Below are 9,159 nucleotides of genomic sequence, written 5' to 3'. Positions count from 1 at the left end.
GGAGCTACGACGACTGTGGCCACGACGGCGAGAAGCTCGGGCGACGGAGCGGTTCGGTCTCCGGCGGAGCAACGGCTATAGCGTGCAAATGGAGCGCAAAGGAGGGGGGTTCGGGTCAGTGGCTCACGGCGAGTCGGACGAGCAGGTCGGCAAGCTCGGGGACGCGGAGACGGCGGTGAATCGAAGGTGAGGTTGCCGGCGGCCGGAGGTTGAAGACGACGACGTAGCCGTCGTTGCAGCATCCCCGCGGTTGCGTAGCTTGGTGAAGATGAAGAGGACGGTGAGCCGGAGCTTCTGGGCACTTCAGAGGAGCAAGGGGGTGGCTGTGGCCGCATCGGACGGTGACGGCAGCGACGGCCGTGGGGGGGGGGGAAGAGAACCAGGGGAGGAGAAAGTGAGCACGGAAGGGGAGAGGGAGGCAGGGAGGTGCGTGGCGTCGTCCAAGGGGGTCGGGGAGGGCCAACCAAGCAGGAGGTGGCGCGCGCGTGTGCGCGTACGGCGGCCACACGCCCTCCTGCCCACCGGCAGGAGGTTGAAGATAGTGGAGGGGCCTGGTGGCTGGGCCAGCAGGAGTTGGGCCCGGTGGGCTGCATAGTGCAAGGCCGGCTGATGGGCTGCCTGGTACGTCCAGGTAAGTTATCCCCTTTTTCCTTTTATTTATGTTTTCTATTTTCTGCTTCTGTTTTGAATTTGGTTTGCTGACCAAATTATTTTGCAGCTTGTGGAAATATTTGTGGGTGCAAATTGGTTTATCCCAGAGCTCCACAAAAAGTCTCAGAATTATTGGAGCAATAAAATATTTATAGGATTTATTTGCTCCAACTCAAATACACTAGTAAATTAAATCAAAGCCCAAATAATTCCCTAAAAATGTTGAATACTTTTGGTTTGGATCAAAACCCTTGCCAAAATTATCAAACATTAATGAAGGCAATTTTGGGTTCATTGAAAATATTTTTAGGTTGAACCTGTTTGATTTGACTTGGTGCTTGGGTTTGATCATCCCCCATTTCAAATTCATTTTAGACATGATGCATGGGTGCTAATGCAACTAATTACAAACAAATTCTAGGGCTGTGACAACTCACCCCCACTAAACAAGAATCTCGTCCCAAGATTCAAGACGTGAGGTAAGAAGACAGAGGGGACACGAAGCTAACACGATCTCCATGATCCAATTGCCATCTCGAAGACATTGATTCATTGCTTCATATTGATCTTTGACATTTTTGCTTGCGAGATCCTCACCCAACACGAGGACAAAAGAGCGAGATAACTCTATAAGGATGGATCATCTATCTTAATGAACACAAGATCAAATCATGGAATGAGACGTAGAAACATCCCTTGAGCTAAGGCGCAGAACACACATCAGAGATGATGGATGAGAAACATATGACAAAGGTTCAAATTGGTAGGCGACAATTCCATGCTGGAGTAGGATAGTGCATGGTTTTCAAGGTAGTGAGGAGATAATTGCCATGATTCCATAACGAGACACCTCGGGGAAGGTGACTCGCAGAAACATTCCCTTAAGTGGCAAAAATAATTACTTTTGATTATGAGATCATTGGAACTCTTTATACCAGCCTAAGGCAATCACAACAATCGTTTGGCGGAGTACTAAGGGATGGTATACTCAGACTAGAATGGATGATGTGGACTACCTTGTTGAGATAACGCAAGGGATGATTTTTGCTTATCATCAGAGATGGATGGGACCCATGGTAGGACCGCTTTTGAAGATGATCCTGGACAACAACTACTGAGGTGCAAGCTGGGAACAAAATGCAAATGCTGGTAATGACTCTGGTGACTGGGGAAAAACTCAACAGTCGAGAGTGTTTCCAACGTTTCAATGGTTATAGAATCATCAAAGAGACTGACAGCACAAGGATCTCTAAGGAATAACTTCTATAATAAGTCGCACGAAATCCTCATGGAAAGATGGTCAAAGATACTACAATGACATATCTTCCGGCTAGGTGCGTCGGCCAGAACATCAACCTTGTCGGGACCTACATCATAGATCCTAGAAAAGTTCCAACCATCATATCTGCCTGAGATTCAGACCTGGTTGGTAACAGGATATTTCAGACAGCATGCCTGGAAAAGAAAGTTTGTAACACAAACCGACGAGATGACGTTGCGAGATTCTCGGGAAATGAGCTATGATAGCAAGCTCCAAAACATGAGCTGGTTCTGCTACATACATGTGAACACATTGTTCACGACAAGCATGACCATGTAGAAGTCTTATAATGAAACACTATCGAGCTCAGGTGGGGAACCATCATCAAGGATATTGAAGTCTCCACGCATGGAAGTCCAAAGGATTAACCTTAGAACAGACTCCGTGTTTCTTGAACAAGTCAATCAGTGGCTTGGTGTGCTAGGAACACATATGGAGTGGAGGTAATTAATCTACCAACCCATAGAGTGTTTCACACGTATGCATGACTGATTTGGGATGATTCCAAGGGAAACAAAACAAACCTTTCTAAAATTCATGGCGGAAACTTACACCTAATGCATGTGAACTTGGAGAAAGTCACTTCTTCCATCCAGGCATAAGCTTCATGAACGGAACACGAATGCATTGCTTACATAGTTTTCAACACTAGGTTGATGTTCAACATGAATCATGGGGGAGACAAAATGCTGCTGATGGGCTCAACAACAACTCATCGGGATTTCCATATCACTGGACTTCCACCATCATGCGAACACGGTGATAGCATTGGTCAAACCAAAAGATATAATGGGGTATGCTCGAGGGATCAACCATGAGTAAGACAACATTACGAACATCGTTGGTTCTGATTTGATTTGACGATAGCCCATACTCAAATCAAAGTTGATAAGACAATAGGTCCAACAACTAATCACAGGGACCAATCGATGAAGATATCATCTTTCTTCAACACACACACACAAAGATATCCCTTATCATGAACTAAGTCAGACAAGCTTCCATCTTCCAACTCTCCAAGTTGTTGTTTAGCTTAACCAACTAGCTCGGGGGTATCGAACACAGATTCTTGGAGAATGGATGGTTTAGAGAAAAACCAACATGATCACGAACTCAACATAGTGATCAAGGAACAACCTGGTAATACTTCCGAGAAGATATTCAGAAAATCACGAACCACCGATACGTTATTTAGCTCGAGCACAACCTTGCTTTTCAGGGCAAGACGATATAATCAAGAAGCGAGGGATTGTCACAATCCTAACTCATCGGTCGATGAGTGCACCTGAAAATATGGACTAGGTAGCATGATCAATCTTAGAATGATGATTCCATAATCAACACAGCAAGAATGAGATTATCGTCCATTAACCACCAAGCAACGGGGTTGCTAGGAGTATTGATTTCACACATCATGATTCACTTGTCGGTATTCCGGTTGCAACAACACAGAACCGAGGAACAAATGATGATGGCGAGAAGTAGCACTTCATCAAGAATTCATAAGAGTTGGTGCAATTCTCATGACATTCCTGACATCAAGAGGGCAATACTTCAGGGTAGGACATAATCAAAAGCTGGATTGGCATTTTGACCTGCGGAATACAACTGCTTTGACCCAATCCTAAATATGGATGAGGTACTAGAGTTTGTTTCTCCTAGTCATTCCAGAATAGAATGGCTTGACAGACCACAAGAATAAGAGGTATCGATGAGCATGAATGCAAGACATGCTCTTAACTATCAAATGATAGACGGAGATCATGATACAACTAAAGATAGGGACAACTCAAAGGAACATATAACTTTCTGAGTTGTGGATGCATAGATTAGTATGTCGAACCAAGTTCAACATATTTCTTCCGGATAACCCATGCAAAGAAGGTAGAGTTGGCAGAGTCACATCATAGAATCGAGAACTCGTCAAGAGCACTCTGGACGTGACCTTTGGGTTCAAAAGAACTCCTGCCAGGAATGGTTCATGGTAATTGGAAGAAGGATGTACCATGAACTTCGAGGACTATCGCAAAGGTTACTAATACCCTAAAGGAACTAGCAACACTATCAACATGAGATAAGTAGGGTGAATCTCGGGTTCAAAAACCCAGAAATAGAATGCCTACCACTAAATGGCATCATGGGATGCTTTCGAGAATGGTGGCCAGAATCATCACACCAGGAACACAAAACATAGCTAGATTACTAGGTAACTCCCTAAAACACCTAGGGTCATAATAACAGCTCCAACATATATGTCAAGGCAATGGAGTACCTCAACAGAACGATTAGTGTGGTTGAATTGGCCCAAAGGGACATCGGGAATGGAAAGAAGGGATTTGCAAATGCATCAGGCTACTTAGAAACCTGGGATGACTCGGACAGCATAACGGCTGTAATTGCTCAAAAGATTTGAGACAACCTGCAAAAATGGTGGCATAGCCACTCAACATCACAAACTCAAGGTTCTGAGGCCAGCTATGAACATATGGAAGTAGTAGGAACTGAACTGAGGCTTGAACTCAACAATCTGATAAGTCTCTAACATAGTAACTCGTCATCCTAATAGATAGATGAGAAGGCCTAGTTCTTAACCCCCATAGAAGAGAAGAGGATGACTCAGATCAGAGGGCATGAGGTATAAGGAGTAAAAAGAGCCTTACGTTCCCTTCCACAATCAATTCCCTTACATAACTAAAGCATTTCTAGACACAACTTCGACCGGTTGGGCTTGGTAATCCTACAGGCAGTCAGGCTCTGATACCAAAGCTGTCAGGACCCCGATTCCAAGTCACATCGATCTAGCTGGTAACACCTCATATCACTTTGCGGCCTCACACACGGTATTCCCACGGGTGTCGCCTTACCATGGTCCGAGACCGTTTGTGCCTTTTGGCTCACGTATATGATAGTGTCGCTAGCATCCATATGACAGAGAACCCGGGCCAACATGACTAGTCGTGAACCCAAAGTGGCACTAACTTACGAGGACAGGCATACATGAATCAACATCAAGCATGTTGGTCAGCAGCGTGTGAATCTGGGCTGTAGCACTGGGCTAACAGGACTCCGATGAACCGGGCAGTAGAAGACTACTATGGCTCATGGAAGCACAAGACTACATTTCCCCATAAGAGAGGCTACCAAGGATAAACAACTAGGTTGTCAGATCCAACACATACCAAGCATTTCAATCATACACACAATATGCTCAATATGTGCAATATAACATGGCATCACAACAAGACTCTACGACTCAGAGTATTTATTCATTAGGCTCCGAGGAGCGAGATATTACAAACATGGGTCTCATGACCCAACAATCATAGCATACAATCGAAGCACATGCGGAAGCTTAACATGTCTGAGTACAGACATCTATAAATGAAAAAGGCTGAGAAGCCTGACTATCTACCAGATCCTGCCGAGGGCACAAGATCGTAGCTGAGGTAACAAGCTAAACGTCGAAGTCCACATGGAACTACTAGCGAGACCGACGTCTCTCTGCAAAACATAGAATAAGCAAACGTGAGTACAAATGTACCCAAGAAGACTTACATCAGAACTAACTACATATGCTTCGGTATAAACAAAGGGGTGGTGGAGTTTGACTGTAGCAAGCCAGCTTTGACACGGTGGCTATCCTGAACTACGACTGCAAGTAACTCTTGCGGTGGCGCACACGAGTCCACATATTCACCATATCAATACTCCACGATGGATCTGCTCCCGTCTCCCTACGAGAATGCCATCCATAGTACTCACGCTTATCTTGCACATTTTAGATTATCCACTTCCACTTGTCTATGAACTATGCAAGGGGTCCAAGTTTCCATATCCGAGGAATCCAACTATTCGAATAGATAATGATAGCCCTGCAGGGGTGTACTTCTTCACACACGCTCTCGCCACTTACCACCATGTACACATCGTGTATCTTGGCAACCTTCAAGCAGAAGCCTGGCGAGGGAGTCGACCACGACCTGACTAACCGACAAGTCTCTAGTCCAGGTTTATCGCCTATTTGGGTTCCATCCGCAAGGAGATCCGGCTGGGGTGTCGCTCACAGCCCCAAACGATGTGTGCAGGGTTCCCAAGCCCACCATCCGGGTGCCACTTGGTACACCGTGCCACTGTGCCTAGTCTATCCCAAGCCCACCTGTACCTGGTGCCACTTGGTAGACTACTAAAACTACCTACAAACACCAAAAACTAGTTGATTAATAAGTTGAGAGAGCTTGGAGCGCCCGGAGCCCAATGTGTGGTAGTAACTGTTCATGGATCACAAACACAGAACTTAGTTCCTGAGGACGGCTGCAATGAGACAACCCACCATGTAGTCCTACATGGCCTCTCACTGCTACCTTTACCAAATCGTGTTCACACACTTAGCTCTCAATGGTAGGACATGTTCACCACGTTCCAATTCATTCCCGATGAATCAGACCTGACTCTGCTCTAAGCAGTAGCAGGCATGACAACAAGCATGAATGAGTAGGCACATCAGGGCTCAAACAATTCCTACTCATGCTAGTGGGTTTCATCTATTTACTGTGGCAATGACATGTCATGTAGAGGAAAGGGGTTCAGCTACCGCAGCATGTAACAGTTGGAACGTTTTTGTCCTAATGCAGTAAAAGAGAGCAGGAGCGAGAGAGTGGGATTGTATCCGAATGACCAAGGGGGTTTTGCTTGCCTGGCACTTCTGAAGATAATATAGTTCTTCATCGGTGTCACCGAATAATCGTCGCAACGTCGTCTACTGAGAGGGGACAGTCACCGGCAACAGAGAAAGAACACAATCAATGCAATGCGACAATATGATGCATGATCTAGACATGGCAATATGATGTGACTTGAGCTAATGCAGCTAGCAACGATTTAAATGAAGTTGGTTTGAACCCAAGGTTCAAATTCAAACTCCATGTAAGACATTTCAAATGCCATTAATTCAAATTGTCTTATACAGTAACTTTAAGTTGTTCAAACATGCATGAAAACGGTACAGGTGGATATATTAGATTTTTCTGATCATTTTTCATATATAATTTGTTTGATTTGGAGTTACGGTTGAATTACTATGAATTTTTGAAGTTTTGGATATTTTCTGCAATTTTCTGAATTATTTTAAATCCAGAAAATGTTAACTGCATCAGCATGACATAGCTGTGATGTCAGCAGGTCAACTGGGCCCGCCAGGTCAAACCTGACCTGTGGGACCCATACGTCAGCGTCTAACTAGACTAACCTAGCTTAGTTCATACTAACCTAACTTAATTAGCCGGTCCGGGACCGCATGTCAGTGGCTCTAGGGACTCAAACTGGGGTCAAACCCGGGTCAACTCGCCGGAGTTGACCCGCGGCTCGTTGCCGGTGGAGCCAGAGACGGTGGAGGGCGTCGGGTTCATACTCCTGGTGCCCAAACGAGCGGCGGAGGGCACCCGCGGGGAGCTGGAGCTCTCCCGCATCCAGTGCAGCAAGCAGCAGCAGCTAGGGTGGCCGGGGTTGAGTGCGGCGTTGACCTCGGTGGCGGCCGGAGTTCGGGCGCACTCGGGAACGGGGCTGCGGTGGCCGTGGAGTAGCGTGCTTAGCTCCTACGGCACCTACGCGGCGCGGTGAGCACGTGGGTGTGCTCGGTTGGGAGCTACGACGACTGTGGCCACGACGGCGAGAAGCTCGGGCGGCGGAGCGATTCGGTCTCCGGTGGAGCAACGGCTACAGTGTGCAAATGGAGCGCAATGGAGGGGGGTTCGGGTCAGTGGCTCACGGCGAGTCGGACGAGCAAGTCAGTGAGCTCGGGGACGCAGAGACGGCGGCGAATCGAAGGTGAGGCTGCCGGCGGCCGGAGGTTGAAGACGACGACGTAGCCGCCATTGTAGCATGCCCGCGGTTGCGTAGCTTGGTGAAGACGAAGAGGATGGTGAGCCGGAGCTTCTGGGCACTTTAGAGGAGCGAGGGGGTGGCTGTGGCCGCGTCGGACGGTGACGGCATCGACGACCGTGGGGGAGGAAGAGAACCAGGGGAGGAGAAACTGAGGACAGAGGGGGAGAGGGAGGCAGGGAGGTGCGTGGCGTCGTCCAAGGGGGTCGGGGAGGGCCAACCAAGAAGGAGGTGGCGCGCGCGTGTGCGCGTACGGCGGCCACACGCCCTCTTGCCCAGTGGCAGGAGGTTGAAGACAGTGGAGGGGCCTGGTGGCTGGGCCAGCAGGAGTTGGGCCCGGTGGGCTGCATAGTGCAAGGCCGGCTGATGGGCTGCCTGGTACGTCCAGGTAAGTTATCCCCTTTTTCCTTTTATTTATGTTTTCTATTTTCTGCTTCTGTTTTGAATTTGGTTTGCTGACCAAATTATTTTGCAGCTTCTAGAAAAAATTGTGAATGCAAATTGGTTTATCCTAGAGCTCCACAAAAAGTCTCAGAATTATTGGAGCAATACAATATTTATAGGATTTATTTGCTCCAACTCAAATACACTAGTAAATTAAATCAAAGCCCAAATAATTCCCTAAAAATGTTCAATATTTTTGGTTTGGATCAAAACCCTTGCCAAAATTATCAAACATTAATGAAGGCAATTTTGGGTTCATTGAAAATATTTTTAGGTTGAACCTGTTTGATTTGACTTGGTGCTAGGGTTTGATCATCCCCCATTTCAAATTCATTTTAGACATGATGCATGGGTGCTGATGCAACTAATTACAAAAAAATTCTAGGGCTGTGACACCATTAACTGTAATAACCCCACGAGGTCCTGGCATCTTGAGCTTGAGGTATGCATAATGCGGTACCGCATTGAATCTCGCAAATGCAGTTCGCCCGAGCAGTGCATGATAACCACTGCAGAACGGGACTATATCGAAGATTAATTCTTCGCTTCGGAAGTTATCCGGGGATCGAAAGACCACTTCCAGTGTAATTGAGCCTGTGCAATGGGCCTCTACACCTGGAATGGCGCCTTTAAAGGTCGTTTTTGTGGGTTTGATCCTTGAGGGGTCTATACCCATTTTGCGCACTGTGTCTTGATAAAGCAGGTTCAGGCTGCTACCGCCATCCATAAGGACTCGAGTGAGGTGAAATCCGTCAATGATTGGGTCTAGGACCAGTGCGGCAAATGCGCCATGACGGATACTAGTGGGGTGGTCCCTACGATCGAAGGTGATCGAACAGGAGGACCATGGGTTGAACTTTGGGGCG

This window comes from Triticum urartu, chromosome 1A (assembly GCF_056163025.1).
Source record: "Triticum urartu cultivar PI428250 chromosome 1A, HENAU_Tu73, whole genome shotgun sequence".
NCBI classification, from domain to species: domain Eukaryota; kingdom Viridiplantae; phylum Streptophyta; class Magnoliopsida; order Poales; family Poaceae; genus Triticum; species Triticum urartu.
The sequence above is the reverse complement of the archived record's forward strand: the minus strand, read 5'-3'. Positions refer to the sequence as shown.